Raw genomic sequence first — 18,406 nt, forward strand, 5'->3', positions numbered from 1 at the left:
AAAGCTAGATGAAACTTGCCTGGTTTTGTAATAAACCGAAAATGTAGTTCAGATTTGCTGAAAAATTCAGAGAGGAGCCAAAATCAGGTGAAAATCAGTGGCTTTATCTGTGTTTCTTTTGGATGAAGGTTAGGCCAACTTTTAATGTAAACCCCATGTTTTTTGAACTGACATCAAACAAACAGGAAAAAAGTACATATGTCTCACTACAATACAAGAACAAGGGTTTTCTCTTAACTATACTTAAAAACAGCAAGTTTGAGATGAAACAAAAAATATACCCTGCCCTGCATGAAGCAAGGCAATAATATTTAAGGAATTCTGCTTAAAGGAACCAAGTAGAAGAGCAGTCTCATGCTTCCAGAGCTCTCAACTAATGCAGAAAGACTCCCAAGCCCTAAATAGTAAGAAGTGTAGCAAAACCCTTTCTAAATTCATCAGCTAGTATTTGGTAGCTCACAGTGTAGAAGCAAATGGTTTCCATGTCTGAAGACACAAGGTAGAGCTGCTGAATGCATGCCACACATCCCCCTATTTGTACATTTGTTACAATGGCCTTATTTCTCTGTTCCTTCTTTCAGCACTTTTCCTTCCAAAGGAAAAACAGGCTTGAGAAGTCTAATAAGCACAGAAGTGCCTTATAGCCTGGGCCTGCATACTTTAGTTCCTAACTTGAGTTTCTAACTTTCAGTCATAGTCTTGGGTTGTGTTCTTGCTCATCCTCCTCCAAGTTGCCTACTTGGAAACCCAAGTTTTCTCAGTGCATGTAGGAGTACATGTATTGCTGCTCCCTATTAAAAGATGAAGCATGCTGATTTACATCATGGGGAGTGGAGCCACAGTTATGCCAACTCTACAACCCTTCTAACTGTTAACTTGTAATTTGCTGTCCCAGGAGCATAAGGGGGGAGGGGGAGCATTTTAGGAGTAGCCTTTATGCTCCACCAAACACTCAAGATGCAATTTTCACCCATCGTGTCAGAATTATGGGGAAAATTTTCTCTTCCTCCTGTACATAGTACTTCTGCAGATTAGACTAATCTAGTACAAGTCAAAAATGGACTTACAGTGGGTGTGAGGAATTAATTCAGTGGTGGGAAGGGGTGAAGCATGAGCAAAGAAGAAAGGAAAATGATGTGCTTGTATACATGATGATTTTAATTATTGTGTTTCTGTTTGTGCTTTTGATTCTATTCTTACTTGATTTTTTTATATGGATTTTCCCCCTGTCTAAATCCATGGTTCTGTAAGCTCAGGATGAAGAGCCTTTTGGACATTTTCCGTTGGTAATCCTGCTCTCAATACCCACGATGAATGCACATACACAGACTCCTGACTGCCTACTGCCAAACCCATCTGTTCAGATGGCATGGTGCCCATTTAGAGGTTGGCTAGACCTTTGTTCTAGTATATACTTATTATGCAGTAATATGGGTTTCGATGGGCCACATGTAAAAGAATATAAATGCCATCTCTTCAGCAGGACACCTTTCCCTTGGGTAATTAATCGAGCTTCCAGCAGTGTTCCTCTGCTGCTTACAAAAAATTTGTTTACTTGTCAGCAGCTATACTCTTAGATGGTTATTCTATGCCAATTATTTTAAAAAATGAATAATGTTATGGTTTATATTTCAAACCTATTCACATGAACACTGCCCTGGCTGTCATCTAGATTCTGAGACTCCTCTCTATTTAAAGAGGTCATATCTCAGTTTCATTTGAAAGGTGCCCAAACTCTCGTGGCTTTTATGCAAAGTCAAGGAGCAGATCTTCATCTGACATAAATCACAATCAATTTAAAAGTCAAGGTTTGTCAAGGTTTCCATGAAAATATTTCCTTGGAGTAAGATAACACAATCATTCCAGATATTATTGTTTGCTTGCTTGTTTTAAATGAAACATTAGTCCCTGTCTTTTTGGGCTCTCCTTGATGACAATAGGAATTCTGAGCTTTGAACTGAATGCTTATGGGATCATAAACTGTGTACAGGACAACTAGATGAGAGGAAAATGGAACAACTACAGTCAGTGGTTGTTGGGGCCCTGAGCAAGACAGTCATTTGGACCCCTTAATTTTGATGACCTATAAGCAAGTCAGACATTTTTTATTTCAATTTCACTTTGCCCTATCTATGAAACTGTAATGAAAGTATCTTAATACAATATCAATAATACAAATATTCAGTGTAATTCATTTTTATTTTTATAAAGTGTGGAGCCCTAGACGGTTGCCAATTTTTTGCCCTCTGCTAAGGCCACTACTGCTACAGTCTATAGGAAAGAGAACAAGAATGTTCAGGAGACATCTTTAAAAATATTTGTGGTAAGCGGACTATGACTGAAACAAACACAGAAGAATCACCTTCTCTGTGGTTATCCTGGTGGGAGAAGTTTTCCTCTGATGTGTTACCTCTAAGGTTGTATGGGTAGGAAGGATGTTTTGCCTCCACATGCTGGTGGTTTGGGGCTTAAAGAACTGTTAAGTGTCAGCTAATATTTTATCATCAATGTAAGTATGCTTATTTTGAAAGAACGTTCCTTCATGGATTGTTTAACTGGAGATGGAGGTACCATGAATTTAAATTATTGCCTATTAAGACTTTATTGATCAGCATTTATAATTATTAATAATTAATTGCATTAGCAATCATATTTATCATTATTATTATTGACTTCAATTGCTCACTCCATATTCAGAACTCTGCAAACTAACTAAGTCCTCAATACTGCTGCAAAACAGTTAATTTTTTATTAAACATAGAATCAGGTTGAAAAGAAATAAGTTGATGGGCTGATTAAAGGAAGAGGAGTGATGAGGCTGCTGCTCTAGCCAATCTGCATCTCACTTCAACATGCAATTTCTGGCAAGGAGATCAAACTTATGGGTTAATTTCACTAAAAAAAAAACCCAATCGTCTCTTCTGATTATTTGTACCTGAATTGAATTAACATGGTACCAGCTGTTCAGTGAATATTAGCACATGCCACATATGTATGGCGAAGTATTTAATATACCATTCTAGATCACTAGAAGAAAACAAGAGGAAAAACATTTTAAAGTGTTCTTGTTGTGTGTTTTTTTCCTTTAATCAATAAACTCCATGGCCACAACCAGACAAAAATAATTGATGCAGTGACTTAAGATATATTCAGGTTAAAAAGAAAAAAAAATGGCAGCTGTAGCAATAGACCTCAGATGTTCCATACAAGACCAGGGCCTCATAATACTGAATACATACGTATAAGAAAAGTGGTTTCTGTTTCAAAGGCTAGGTACAGACAGTCAAAAAGCTAAAGACTGAATCGATTCTATCTTTGCAGGTTAATCTTAGCTGCGTAGATTGAACCAATAAGCAAGTGAACTTTTGATTTCGGAAACGCAGCTACATTTGCAGTAGCCAAAGCCAAAGGCTGGGGAGCACTAGAGCAATGTTGCCTGGTAGGAGCAGATAGTTTGGGCCAAGGCTAACCTGCCCTCCCTGTGAGAGGCGGTTTGCAGTGGTGGGGCAAAACATCCAGAGATGTTGGGGGACTGTGAGTTGACTTGAATCTGGAGGGGATCTGAGACAGAACTTCAATAAACTGATTTAATCCAAATTAGTTAAGTTTGATATTACATCCGTCCAGGTTTATCTTAAACTGGTTTTGTCCATTTTGAAAATGGTTTATGTGCATGGAAAGTTTGTGTTACAGATTTGAACTGGTTTCCGATCACTTATATCGGTTTATGTGTAATTTCAGACCCTAGCCAAAGGGCTTCTAAATCTAATAGACAATTCATATATGGATGGGCTAAAGGGCTTTGTTGCACAAATACTTTAGAGTAAAAAGCTTCAAAATCAAGTTTAGACTGCCATCCAACTATATGATGGAAAATATAGGTTTGTGGAAGAGTGCCACCTCTATCTCTCCCCCAAAACTCTGCTCTGTGACAAGTTCGTTAATATGGGCTCTTTAGGTAACCCTGAGTTGTAACCCAAGTTGGATACTTTCCTGGAGGAGGGAGGAAACCTGCTCCTTCTGCCTATGTGACTGGCGTCACATACCTGGGTAAGGGGCTTAAGCTCCCTATCGTTAAGCAATTCCAACCTGATTGGGAGGGGGCTAGAGACTCTGCCAGTCTGCCCAGCAACCAGTGATGCATTTCAAATTGGTTGGATGGCAGCCAACAGGTGTTGGCCTCCATTGGACCAGGTAAATGAGGTCATAAGGGCTATATAAGTTAAGGACTGCCCAGGAGGAGGGGCAGTAGCCATGATGAAAACTCAGAGAGAAGAGCTGGACCATTTGAAACTTGCTGTCTCTCAAAACTCACTATCAAGGAACTGCCTGCCTCCAGAGGGAATTTCCACCTGCATCTGGACAATACTCATGAGTAAGCTACCTGAAATCTAACTAGATATATCACTTGCAGTAACTCAGATGCATGATCAAAGGCTACCCCAGCCACCCTGCTTGCTCTATGGGATTCCTCTGATACTGCTCAACTCTGTACCCTATTCCAACCTTACTTCTTGTAACCAATAAAGTTCTCCTTTGTCAGTAGCATGGGAGACTTATTGGGAGTGCGTCTAGATTGTGCCTTGGGGTCTCCTTGGTTAAGCTGACTAAGGGAGACCACTATTTGTGCTTCAGACTGAAGGAAGCACCTTAAGTTCTTGAAGTCGGTCGAGTACTCTCAAGGACAACTAAGCCTGTGTTTCGCAGGAGGCACAGTGCCAGGATCAAGCCTGGCCTTGGGTCATGGCAGCTATACCCCCAGGTTGGTGGGTATGCTCCAGGAAGGGGATCAGCCAGACCTGAGGCCAGGGAGGCACTTAGAGCCTGGAAGGTGGTCGGGTGCAGTGAGGTGGGTGGCTCAGTGCAGGAGCGCCCCCTGCTGGCCCACCACAAGGTTACAGGGGAATGGGGCAGTACTGGATGGACTGGGAGGGAATGGGTAGGAGTGAATAGCAGAAGGGAAAAAATGCCCAGCATTCAAAAGGGAGAAATTTTCTCCATGATGATGTAAAGGCTGGATCATGCAGGTATGTGCTGTTTGTGGCACCAGAAGCCTCTTTGTGGCACCACAAACCACGCATGTTGCATATTAAGCTGTGCCATGTGCTGCTAATTTGCAGTGCTGGGGCAAAATTTGCTACTGGTATTTCCCAGTACCAAAAAATACCTGCAGGGGGAAAAAAGCAGTACAAAGCATGCTAAAGTGCTGTGTGCCGGGACAAATGTGGAGCCCCCACACTGAGACTCCCTGCATCCCAGCCAGCCAAGGAGCAGCTGGCTGGGGTGCAGAGTGCCTCTAGACAGTGGAGGAAGCAGCCCTGGCCTGGCTGCTCTGCTGTTTCTGCGTGCCTCTGCAAGAGCTCCGTAGCAGACCCTTTATGCTGAGGCATGTGGGAGTCCTTGTCTCAAGGCACACTGCACCCCAGCCAGACATGCAACAGGTGGCTGGAGCTCAGTGTGCCTCAAGATGGGGGAGAAAGCAACCCAGGGAGCTGCCTGCTTCTTCATCTTGAGGTGCACTGCGCCTCAGACAGCTGTTTCTCAGTTGGCTGGAGCGCAGTGTACCTCAAGACAGGGCGCTCCACATTCCTCCCCAGCAGAGCCCTCACACAGAAGTATGCAGAGACAGGGGAACAGCCAGCCCTGCTCCCCCTTTTAGAGGCACTCTACACCCCAGCCAGCCAGGGAGCAGCTGGCTGGGGTGCAGGGCGCCTCAGTGTGGGGGTTCTGCGTTTGTCCCAGCATGCACCACTTTGGCATGCTTTGCGCCTCTTTTTGATTGAGATTGAGGCAGGCATGGAGAGAAGCTGAGTGAAGAGACTGAGGGGGGAGTATTTGAACAAGCAAACAGCCAGAGAGGAAACCTCCCCTCACAGAGGTAGAGAGGTGTTCTCTGAAGACCTGATGTTCCTTTATTTGGCAGATTCTGCAGGTCTTCCTCATGGGTGGAGTTGCTAGCTGGATCCCTTCTCCATTTTTCTCCCCCTTATTCAGTCCACATTTAGACTTCTGTGTCTGGAAACACCAGAGAGACAAGTGGCCCTGGCTGTAGTCCATTTCTTTACCCTCTGCTTCCCCATGGAGCACGTGTCCATGGTTCAGTAGTTTCTGCAGCCATTTTTAGTGGCTGGAGGCACAGTCTTACCCTGACATTTTCTTATCTGACTGCCTCAAGTTATGTGGGTCAATAAGGTAGAGTTTGTGCTGATTATAAAATGACTAATGGGTATGGAATCCTGGTTGTAAATAATGGTCTATGATTGACTGAGAGATCACTGAAAATCAGTATGTGTTTCCATAAAAACAATTAATATTTCCATTATTTTATCTCAGAAGTTTACATGTTATAATCTCAGTGTGATCTTGCAGGCAGTTCATTGCTAGGGGATTATTGCATTTCTTGGGTGGTTAAAGTCGCTTGCTCTTTGGCCTCTTGATACCACCTGAGGCACATGGTAATTGCCCAGCAGTGTGCTGCCTGTCATTTTTTATTGCCTATACCCTAGAGAGTGTGCCCTATTTAAATACAGCCTTGTCAAAAGGCATTTTGAAAGCTTAATTCAAAGGCTGCTCCTGAGAGAAAGATCATAACAGTCAGTTCTTAGCAAAATAAGGGTAAGGCGTTATTACCAGAACAAGGGAATAATCTGATGTAACAGTTGTGCACTGTATACGTGGCATGTTGCTGCACAATGAGGACTGTGTTGTTAGCCTTAACTGAATGTGATGGAAAAACCTTCTTGGCCAACCTGAAGAAAACAGTATTGTTATAAGATTATAGCAGGGATGAAGGAAAAAGAGGATGGGAATAGGCAGTGACTTTTGCACAGGAGAAAACAGCAAAAGAAGTGTGTGTATGACATCGAATAAAAGATTCCCAAATACCTGAAATAAAAGGAAACTGTTAGCTATTATTATGCTGCCTTGGTGCTGTTGACATTACAAAAGCGCAAGTGGCAAGATCAATTAATGTTCTGGGGCTGAGGAAACTACAACTGTGATGCAATTAACTTGGAGCTTTGAGGGTCAACCTCTGGAATTCCTGCAAGAAAGGATCTCCACAGCCATACAGTATGTTAAAAAGAAAGAGATAACTAAATTTTGACCCATTCTGTCAAATGAGTGACAAATGTCTGAGACAAAATCATTGGTAAAATATTATTCTAGTGACCTAGGCCTGAGACATATCAATTCTTCAGCATGAGAATAGCCAATTGTTACAAGTTGTTGCCAAGGGGGTGGATCAGAAAATATTCTTGGCAATCTTTTTCTTAACAATAATAAACATGCTTTTAACCTGACCTTTTTGGTGAAGTCCTTGAAGAGGCGATTATGATATAGCAGTAAGATTTATTTGGATATTACCAATGTATGTGATTTTTTTTTTTTCCACTAAGGGTTTAGGCATGCCCACTATCTAGAAAAATGTTTTCTTGCCAGACTCATGGACACATTCTCTGAATGTGACAACGGGTGATGGTAGTGGAAGCAGGGGATATAACACATCTTCAAGTCTAGGTGAAGGCCATATTGTTGCTGGCTCTTCCAGGAATATTGGGAAACATGAAGGAGTCTTTTTTTCATTTTGCACCACATGACCCTTTCCTCAATGCTCAGTGAAAGAGTTTAAATGTTTCAAAATATTCCATAAGATACCAAGTGTTCTCAGTAATTACCTGCAATCTTAGTTTTACTCTTATGTATGGGAGATGACTTACTGATAGATCTGCTTTGGTATTTGAAGCTATTCAGCCTATTATGTTTCCTTTGGGTCCTGATGAAAGTACATGTGCGGTCTGTGGTGCCTCACATCAGTTTTTGAGACCCTGCAAACTGCACACAGTGTACATGACCCATACACAATACTGCTAATTTGCAGCACAGAGGGTTTTTTTGACACCAGGAGGTCCCAGTGTCAAAAAAAACCTGCCACTGAAAAAAGCAGCGCAGTACATGTGGCAGCAGCATGTGCTGCCAGAAAGGGAGCCTGGTCAGCCAAAGCATGCTGGTCAGGCTCCAGGCAGCTGGCTCCAGGCTGCTGCTGCCCTAGGACCCTAGGTAAAGCTGCTGAGGTCAGCACAGGTGACCTCCCCTACTGCATCCGAGTCACTTTGCTGTATGCTGGAGCATGTGTGCAGGGACATGCATGGGGACAAAGAGCAGCAGCACAAATATGTGCTGCTGCTCTTTGTCAACTGGAAAACACATGCTCCTACGCATGCCCACTTGTCAGGATGCAACCTTGGAGACAGATTTGATTTAGGTAGGGCTGTAGCCAGGGGAGATGCAAGCGGGACAACCACCCTGGGGGGGCCAAAGTGAAGGGGTGCCAGCCAGGGTGGAGCATGAGACAGAGCCGTGAGTGGCTCATTTGAAGAGGAACAGGGATGGGGGATGGGCGGGTACCACTGCTGCATGCACTTCCAGGCAAACATGGAGGGGTATGTGACCCCCAGATCTGTACATGGGGCAAAGGTGGACTGCTGATGCAGGCTTTGCTCCAGGCGCCAAACTTGGTTGCTATGGCACTGGATCCAGGGGATGAATTCTGCTCTCCTAAACATCATTGTAAATCTGGAGCAGCTGAAGGAAAGTCATGTTAGCAGTATGTCTGCACTGTGTTGGCCAACGCAACAAGGATGTATAGTCATGCTGATGTTTTACTCAGGTGAATGTGCCTTTTTCAAACCCAACTGAGTAATAGCTAGTGGGGTAAAGATGTCCTACCACTGTTTGTGTGCTTCCTTGTCTGTTTCTAGATTGTGAGCACTTATGAGGGGCAGGATCTGTGTTGCTTATTTATTAAAACAACTGTCTGGTGTTGATGCTGCTGCAGTTGTTAAATGCAGGGCTTTTTGCATGTTTTTAATCTTCTTTGATCCCAGAAGTGTGACTGTTCTTTCAGGTTCTTCCTCTCTCTCTCTCATGCAACTCAGTGCAACACATGAAAAATTAACTCACTTAAAATCTGATAATGCTGTGTATGACAATGCACTTAAATTGGATTCCCTGGCTCACAACTCTGAAGTTAAATGTGGTAATATTATGGTTAAATGACTGGAGACATGTTCTAGTCTGGGCGAGACCTAGTAACTGATACTTAGGAACTGTCATACAAAGAGTAGTTCTGTCATTTTGGTTTGTCTTTTTATTGCTTGACATGCCAAACTTGCCCTGGGCAACTGCTTACTTGGTCAAGAACACTGAGGCAAGTCTCATACTCAAAGCATTTCCCAAATGATTCTTCTTTCTGTGCAAAAAAAGCAAAGTCATCTGCACAATTTATTATTTTGACAAAAAAGGAAAATGTTACATACCTATGTAGTATCCTATAGGAAGGCCTTAAATAAGTGGTTCTCAACCTTTTTAGGCTCAAAGAAAATGGCATTTCTTAGTTTTCACCTTTTTTTAACAACAAAAATACAATAGAGCAAATTTTTCTGTTGGCAAAGAACCACAGCAGGTCATAAAGGTTTTGACACTACAGATTCCTATCAGAAATCTCTGGGTTTATCTTGTGAATCATGTTTGTACACCAACAATATTAACACTGTGTACGTTCCCCCATCTCCCTGTGGCACCCTTGAGATGATTTCAGGGCACTTTAGGGTGCTGCAGTTTCCAGATTGAAAATTGCTGACCTAAAAGGTGGGGAGAAGGGAATGTGAAACTCCAAGTTTCTTGCTATGGAGTTTCCCACAGATAATTTAATTAGAACCAGATTCCTTCCTGACAGGCTCGTGGAATAAACAGAATTTGAATCTTACTCCGTGGATCCCTCATATTCAGTGGTTAATTGGCATTGTCATATTTGCTGTGAAGATTTTTCTTTCCTCTTAGCCTCCCAGAAGTGTGGCTTCAATAGAGCTTCACTATCTGGGCATCCCTGGTTGACAATTCTCCCAGACATTCCCAACCAGTATTTGGGGAGAGATAAATAATCTATGGTGCAGGAGGGAGCTCTAGGGAAAAATCACTTCATCCCTAATGCTTAATTTTTTCCTGTGGATTCTATACAAGGCTAGTATGAAAATAATGCTGATCCCCTTCCTACTCATAGGTCCCTAAGCTCAAAGATGGAAATAAACTCATATTTCTTCAAGATCTCCAGGACTGGGGTATTTCCAGTGACCCAGAAGAAACATGCATCCTCATGTGAAAAGCATGGCTATTTCTGTGATATCTGCACAGTCTAATAAGAGGAAATGGAATCAGTGCACCTGTGCCATCCATCATGGTATGTGTATACTGTATTTTCCTAAAGGCTTTGAGAAGTAAAACTCTGTTTCACAGAAACAAATGTTCCACTGGCTGGATTCATACCTTTTTATTTCATTATTAAGGCACCCCATTTCCACAGGGTTTGTTTCTCATGGGCATGGAATTAATAACGGTCTAGGCCTGTAGCTAGCTATTTTTTATTCTTCAGAAAAGAGGCTCCATAGATAAATGGATAGCACAAGGAAAACAAAACTGAAATGTCCTTTGTAGCTCAGCGGTGCCTAGCCTTTTGGCCTCACATGCTGGATAGGTGGTGCGGGGTCAGTCCATGGGTCAGCATCTAGCTGCATAGCAGCTTGACATCATGCACGTGTATTCAGCCATGCAGAAGGTCATGTTATCCAGCCTGCAAGTCTCCCCACAGGTCTGGAAATTTGGCAGCAGGGGAGCAATAATTAATGTTGCCACCACTTCCCCATCACCAGATCTGTAGAAGTATAGGAAGCCCTGCAGGCTGGATGACATAGCTCCATGTGCTGGCCCTAGGGCCAGAGGTTGAGCCACCACTACTCTAGACTGTGCTTAAAGTTCTCTAAGCTCCTCTATGCAGGCTCCTCTAGGCCTTATATGCTGAAGGCTGCAAGTAAGAGAGTTCATGTGGGGAAAAACAGGTCATACCAAGTTCACTCTCCTTTTCAGCATTCACTCTCTGCCACTGTGTGACATAGGGTACTGGGCAAGATTGATTTATAGTCTGACCCAGTAAATGGCAATTCTTATGTTCATGAGTATGCTATAATGTCACCATTAGGAGACTCTTTATTGTAGCATTTACTTCGGCACACTTAACTAGGATAGCAAAATTAAACACGAATGCTCTAACCAACTTACTCACTTAGCATTCTTTTATACCATGGAACATCTTTAATAACTTGTATAAAACAGTTGATGCTAAATTATAATTAGCTTACACGTATCTTGCTTGACAGCTGAGGAAGTCTTTTCTCTCTGGGTTATTATTTCAAGGCTTAACTTTGTACACCTTTGCAGGAGGCTTGATGTTAGAATGAGTTCTAGTTTTTCTTGTGATGAGAGACTGCTATGTGCTGAATTCTTGTGGCAGAACGGTGCCTGGGCTGAGGAGGCAGCCCATGTTCTTTTTGTATCCAGCTGATCAAGTGTCGGCAGATTGCACGTTTCACCCGCCATCTTCTACATCTGTGATTATGTTGTGTTTGCAGTGTTCTGATATATTCATGGTTTCAGGGAAACATTCTTATCCTTTGCTGTGTTATGCAAATGGGGTTTTAGCTGTTCAATACCACATAGTTTGTTTCCAAACACAATATTTGTCCTGAGGAAGTAGTCGTGACAGAGTCTCCCAAGTGTACTTCTGGAAGGTCTTTAGCTTTTGATAATTGTAGGCTTTGGCCTTAGCATATGTGTCTCCTTTTCTTTTCATTAGTTTTTCCATTGCCATCTGTAGTAATGCTGGGGCTACAGATACAAAGACACAATGTGTCTTGACATCTAGTGTTGCACCAAGCTGCTATTAAGTGTTTCTGTAAGAGTATTTTTCCTGAGTTGTATTTGGTGAAAGTATCTTTTTTGAACAGAACATTTTTTTTGAGGGGGTGGAAATACTTTTAAGATTTTGTGTGCGTCTTTCTGCTCTGTTGCTAACATACCCAAATGCTACTAGAACATAAAACATCCTTTACCCAATACAGCTGTAACCCTTCTTTTGCCAGGCACTAGATGGCAGTAACAAGGGCCAGTTTCAAATTTAGGGGTTTTACACACATTTTCTATCCCGGCTTAAGCCCCAACCCAGAAACCTGGGAAAGTGCTACCAGTGTGTTCCAAATTGAACAAACTTCCCCCCTGGCAAGCAACTGCAAACTATAACTAGGATTATTAAAAGGAAGGTGTAGGGGTATGGAGGGAGGATAAACTTTTTTACCACAGTACAGTTAAAAGAAGCACAAATATCTCTCAACTCTCCAAATATATATATGGAGATATTCATATAAAGGATATACAAGGGTTGTCATATCAGCAGGGTTACTTCCAGGGATACACAAAGTTTATCATCACACGCATCAGTAACATCGGCAGGCTACAAAGCTAATAGTGTGGCTGCTCCTGTATTGCTTTGTTTTTCTTTTTCTTTTTTTTAAATCCAGCCCTGTTGCCAGGTTGGAGCTTTCTTTCCTTTTGCAGTCAAAAGAATGTCCAGTTGCTGAACATTACTATTGTAGGCAGCTGAATATGAAAGGAGGTATTTGGTGTGCCATGATGATGATTTTTCTTTGTTTTGTATTTTGCAAAAATATTTCTGATTTCACATACCTAGAGGAGTGACTGACTGTTCTATCATTGTGCATACTGAGATGGAGCTAAGACACTACAATGTGAATGTTTTATTCTTTTTCCACAGATGCTGTCCCCTTCCATCCAGCATTTCATGCAAATAGACTTCTCGAAGGGAAAGTATTAATTGCAACAAATGATAGGCCTGTATAGCATGCTTGCTACTGATACCACCTAGATTTGTACATTGAGCATGGGCCAATATAGTGTATGAGTCCTATTTTTAGCGGCAGTAGATGTGGCTCTTAAATTCCTTTCCATAGAAGAGGCATGAAAACTCCTCTTTCTCTGTTGGCTAGAGGCACCAGTGCTATTAGAAGCACCTAGCTTCACAGTGGAATGTTCCCTCGTTTGGTTGTTGTAACCATCAGACAAGAAGAGTCAGTCCATTGCCAATTTGGAATTGGACCAAGCAAATATATGTAAAGGTGCTGAAGGCTTTCCTCAGTGCTTCCAAGCTCAATCAGGGTGTTTGCACTCTTGGGATAAGGATCTGCAGAAGGTTGTGCACGCACAATGCATGCATGTGATTGAACAGCTGTAACTCCAGGGCAGGAAACCTGGTGGGGGGGAGGTGGGGCAGGGAGACTAGCTGAGGAGAGGGTAGCTGAATCTGTGCTGAGAAGGGCTGCTTCTGAGGGAGCTGCTACCAGGACAATTGCTTCAGAGAGGATGACTGGTAGAAGAATTGTGAATGAGTTACAGGTTGCCTGAGTGTTAAAGTTGATGACATAATTGCTTGTGTTATATGATAAGTATCTGCTGGTATAGATTATTACTGAGCACATTGAAAGTATTTTGTTTGTTCTCTATGGGATGTTGAATTTGTCAATCTCTCAGTTATTATTGTAAATAATAAATTATTGTAAATAGTTATTTAGTGTGTGGTTTAGTGTGGGGAGGACCATGGGAGAGTACTTCAATGAGTGGTGCTCCTAGCCTGTAGACAGAGCGGGAGTAGACAGAGACCTATTGACACCCCAGGATCCTCAAAATTTGGACGTGGCTGTGGGTAGCGCCGCTGCCGGGCTTACATATAGATGGAGCTTCCAGGTACCTTCTTCAAAGGGAAGGGACCATCAGCTAGATTCACCTGTTAGGATTCTCTTGCTCTGAAAGTTGAGGAAAAAAGGTACAGTTCAAACAACTGATGATCTGCCTACCCAGTGAAGAAGGATACGTTTTGCAGTGAGCAGCAAAGATCTCACTTATCTTGTTACAAAGGGCTCAGAGATGAAGACAGCTTGGACAGGTATGGGCTTGACCATCATTAAAATGTGTTGGTGTAGCAGGGCACTAAGGTGCCTGCTACTGACAACAGTAAAATGGGCTCAGCTGCTAGTCACCAGGGCAGCACTGGTGCGGGTTGCCAAGACAACCAGTCTGGTCAGCTGACCAGAAGGGGGCAGGGTCTGGCCTATATAAACAGCGAGGCTGAGGCCAGAGTCATTTCCCCTCTGGCAGCCTGAGAAGTGGGAGCTCTGCTGGAGCAAGCAGGGCAGGCATGGTAGAGAAGGCTGAGGCCTAAGCAGCGTCAGCATAAGGAAACTGGGTGGAGAAAATCCTAGCAGGGATATGTATAAAGGATAGCCAGATTGGTTTAGGATTTATGTTATAGCCAAGGGGCTTTGTGTTTTCTGTTTTGTTGTTATAACACTGGAGGACCGGTCGAGGCTGTAGGGGTTGGAGGAGGCCTCATGGGAGCTCCCCAATAGTGGTGTGGGGGGGGTTCCTGGCGCCGGAGAGTGGCTCTGCGTTTTGGGGTATCCCGACCCTGGCCCCAGTGTGGGCGATGTCAGGAGGAGCCCAGTGTGGGCGTAGGCAAGAAGCCCCAGTGGGACATAGGACCTGAGTAGGGGGTCTGGGGCCACGTAAGGCTGAGGCCGCCTGAGCCCAATTGTGAGAAGCCCAGTGGGCGTAAGACCCAGGAAGGGGAGCTGGGGGCCAGGTAAGGCTGAGGCCGCCTGAGCCCTGATTGCAGGGAATCACAAGGCAAGGCCCCAGTGTGGGCAGGGGAATCACGAGGCAAGGCCCCAGGGAGGGTGATTCGTATAAAGGCAAAGGCAAGCCCAGTGTGGGCAATATTGGGAGCGCGAGCAAGGCCCCGGCATGGGCGGGAGCGTAAGCAAGGCCCCGGTGCGGGCGACGGTATAAGGGCGAGGCCCCAGTGTGGGCTGCGGGAGACAGGCCCAGTGTGGCAAGAGCCGCGAGAGAAGCAATGGGGCGCCCGTGAGGGCGCAGGCAGGCAATGGAGGTGAGCCCAGGAAGCCATGAGGGCATGGGTGACTGTAGGGCCCACGCATAACCCTGAGGCTGGAGTGCACCAGGGCAACTAGGCAGAGCATTAGCCAAGATACATCAGGGCACCGTGCCAAAGAGGAGAGAAGGCAGTCTCCCTTTAACAATCAACATCAAAGACGTGGCAGGCGAGATAAAGAGGGTGGATCTGGACCCGATTTGGCACGGTAGGTAGGGGCGCTAGGGAGGTTCACAGCACCCCTAGGTCACCCTACCACAGTTGGCAACACACCTCATAGGCTAGGGATAGACATTACACACAAACGAGTTTAAGTGATCAGAAAATGGTTTCAATCTGTAACAGAACAGATGTTCAGTGCACATAAACCAGTTTGAAAATGACTGAAACTGGATCGAGATAAACCTGGTTGAATGTAGTATCTGACTTAACTGATTAGACTTAAACCAGTTTATGCAATGTCTGTCCCAGACCCCTTCCTGGTTTAAGTTAAACTAGACTCTCCCAGCATCCTGGCATGCTCTCTGGGCTGGCTCCTCCCCCCTGTTGGAGCTTGGCAGTCTCTGCAGGCATCTGCCAGGCTTCTGCTCCCTGCTCCCCTCTCCACTCTGTGCTAAGCAGGCATTCCCCCATCCCTCACAGACACCTCAGCATTAGCTAGCAGACCATATGCTGGCTACAGTCCCTGCTGTGGGAGGCAACAGAAGCAGACGGGCTTTTTGGAGCTATTCAACAGGTAGCTTAATGTCCTTCCTTGGACTTAATGTCCCCCCCCCCCCGGCTTCCAGCCTGAGCCACTGCAGGCATGTGCCTGAATTTCCTCAGTCCAGAGGGATTGTCTGTATGGTTGGAAACTGGTTCAGCCTAGCCAGGTTAAACTAACTGCAAAGGTTGAATCAATTCAGGCTCAGGCTTTTTGAATGTCTGTCCCTAGCCATAGTGACAATTGGGCCTGCAATATCTATTTGCTCATTTATAGTTCTGACTTTGTTCAGTAAGCTTGCTGAAAGGACACACAAAATAGTGTGCAGAGTGACACAAAGGACTCATGGGCACATATTGGGATTACACCCCCTCATTTTTATATTGGGCATGGGATTTTGATTAATTTCATCATTACAGAGGACATTATTCAGTATAAGGTCTGATTCATTTACCTATTACCCTTATTTAGTTTGCCTTTTCACTTGCCTCGAACCAGCTCCTGAATTCATATCTGTAATGGAACCCTAGCCCTGTTACTAAGAGGCAGGGCTGCCCTTTTAAGACCTGGGGCTACAGGAACACCAAGCACCAGGAGTGGTAGGGGTTAATAACCCAACCACCTGGGCCAGTCAGCTGACAGGAAGGGGATAGGCCTCTGGGCACAAGGCTGGCAGGGGGAAGGTCTGTGGCAAGCGGCCAGAGGAAGAGAGCTCTGGCAAAGTAGAACTACCCCGGAATGCTGTGACTGAGGCTCCAGGAGTCTACAAAGTACCCAGACTGGAGGAGGGGGGGTGTTACTCAAGGCTCAAGGAGCAGTTTGGGGTTTTTAAGGAGCCAGAATGTGGCTTATAGGACTTCTATTATGTTATAGCCCTGGCGCTCATATTTATGTTACTATTTGTCCAGTGGACTGGGCTGAGGCTATTTGGGGAGGAGGAGGCCTCAGTGGGGCATACTAATGTGCAAAGTCCAAGTGCCAGGGGGGCACAGTGACAGGGGCTGATCAAGCCCCAGTGCCAGGGGGGTGCTGCAATGGGGTGATCAGACCCCAGCACTGGAGGGGAGCAGCAACAGGAGGTGATCAGACCCCAGTGTCAGGGAGCATAGCACCAGGGGGTGCAGAGACAGGAGGAAAATCCCAGTGCCAAGAGGCACAGCACAACAGAGAGTGAGCCAGGCCAACACCCTAATGTGTAGGTTGACATGTATATCATCTGAGAGGTGTGGGCCACCATGTAGGGGAGGTTTGGAGCAGTGGATAGCGACCCCTAGCGTTGGGGTATTAAATGGGCAGCCTCCCACCTGAGTAACATTATAATTATTGTTCCATCAAGGCATGGCAGGCGACACAGGTGGGTGGGTAGTCCAGAGACAAAGGGTCAGGCCTCTGTTAGACAGATGCAGAGATGGACCCCTGTCACAATATCTTTAGCCCTTTGTGAACTTAGCCCTGGCCTCTTCCCTGATACTGTAATGTTCTTTTTATTATCGGTCAGATCAGGAGGGGGCTTAAGTAGATTGAGAGCTGTGGTGGAGTGAAACTGATGTATCCTTAACAGCAGCAAAAACCTGGGGGTACCAACCTGTGTAGAACTTGAAGGGAGGAGCAGAGCTACTACTGGAAACAGTTTGGAAGAGATGCAATAAGTCAGTCCCCTGGCCCAGTGTATTTCAGTGAAGCTAAAAATTATGTCCACGGAGAATTTTACTTGAATCATGTGTTCTTTGGGGCAGAGACTGTTTGTTCTCTTTTTGCTTTATACAGTTCTTAGCACAACAGTGTCCAGGTCCATGAGTGGGACTCTGTGTTATCACAATACAAAGGAAATTATACTAATATGAGGTATGAATTTGGAAGAGAAAGAAGTAAAACGATAGCAAAGAAGCTTCAATCATGAGAGCATTTATTTATTTATTCAGATAATACAGTCTGCAATTCAAGTTTACTGATGAAATTCTTGCTACTTCTTAACATTAAAAGAAGCTGGTTAAACAGCCAATTTCTGTTGGGGGAAAATGGTAAATTTGGATTTAAACTGAGGAAGATCTCTCCTTTCAAAGTACAGTTGAAGGAAGAATGTCTACATCATTCCCATCAGTAGCTTTATTTAGGGCCTTAAAATAGTGGTGTATATTTACCATACTGTCCATTTGTCAGTGATTCAAAGGGGGGAAATGGCTTCAGTAAAGTTACATGTTTATTTTAACTTTAATTAAGTATTCCTTTTTTTTTTTTTTTTTAAATCCTGTGAGGCAGTGTTGGCTTTGCCTAACTTAAGCTGAAAGAGGGAAAAATAGGACCCTGGTAGTTTCTTTCCATCCTGCTTGCTTTTATTTTCTTATTTATCATATCTTTACATTCACTGCTGTTTGCAGATTTTGTGTAAATACATAAAGGATGAGCATTTATCCTGAGCTGGTACAAATCAGTGTAATTTCATTGATTTTGAAGAGGGATGCATTACTGTGTTTTATGTCAAAGTCCAGTTCACTATATTTAAATCCTTTTCTGATAATATTTGATCCACTCATCCTGAGGGATGGTGCCAACACTGGATTTATTTTACATTGATTCTCAAGGGTCCTTGTTTCTGAAAGTTCTTTGAAGAAAAAAAATCACATTTAGTTCTATTTGTTGATGGTTTTGTTTTGTTTTGTTTTTTAATTACCCCCTTTTTCTCACCAGTAGTAGTGTTAATTCTATATCCACACACATCCTGGAACTTTTGTTACAGTAATTTAATATATAAAAAGTGACATGCTGACCCATACTGTATGACAGCAGTCTTTGTAAAGGAGTTGCAAAGTGTCTTATTACACCAGGATGTATTTCACCTGACAGGCCTCCTG

This window comes from Crocodylus siamensis, chromosome 4, assembly GCF_052110815.1.
Source record: "Crocodylus siamensis isolate JL-2025a chromosome 4, ASM5211081v1, whole genome shotgun sequence".
In the NCBI taxonomy this organism is placed as follows: Eukaryota; Metazoa; Chordata; order Crocodylia; family Crocodylidae; genus Crocodylus; species Crocodylus siamensis.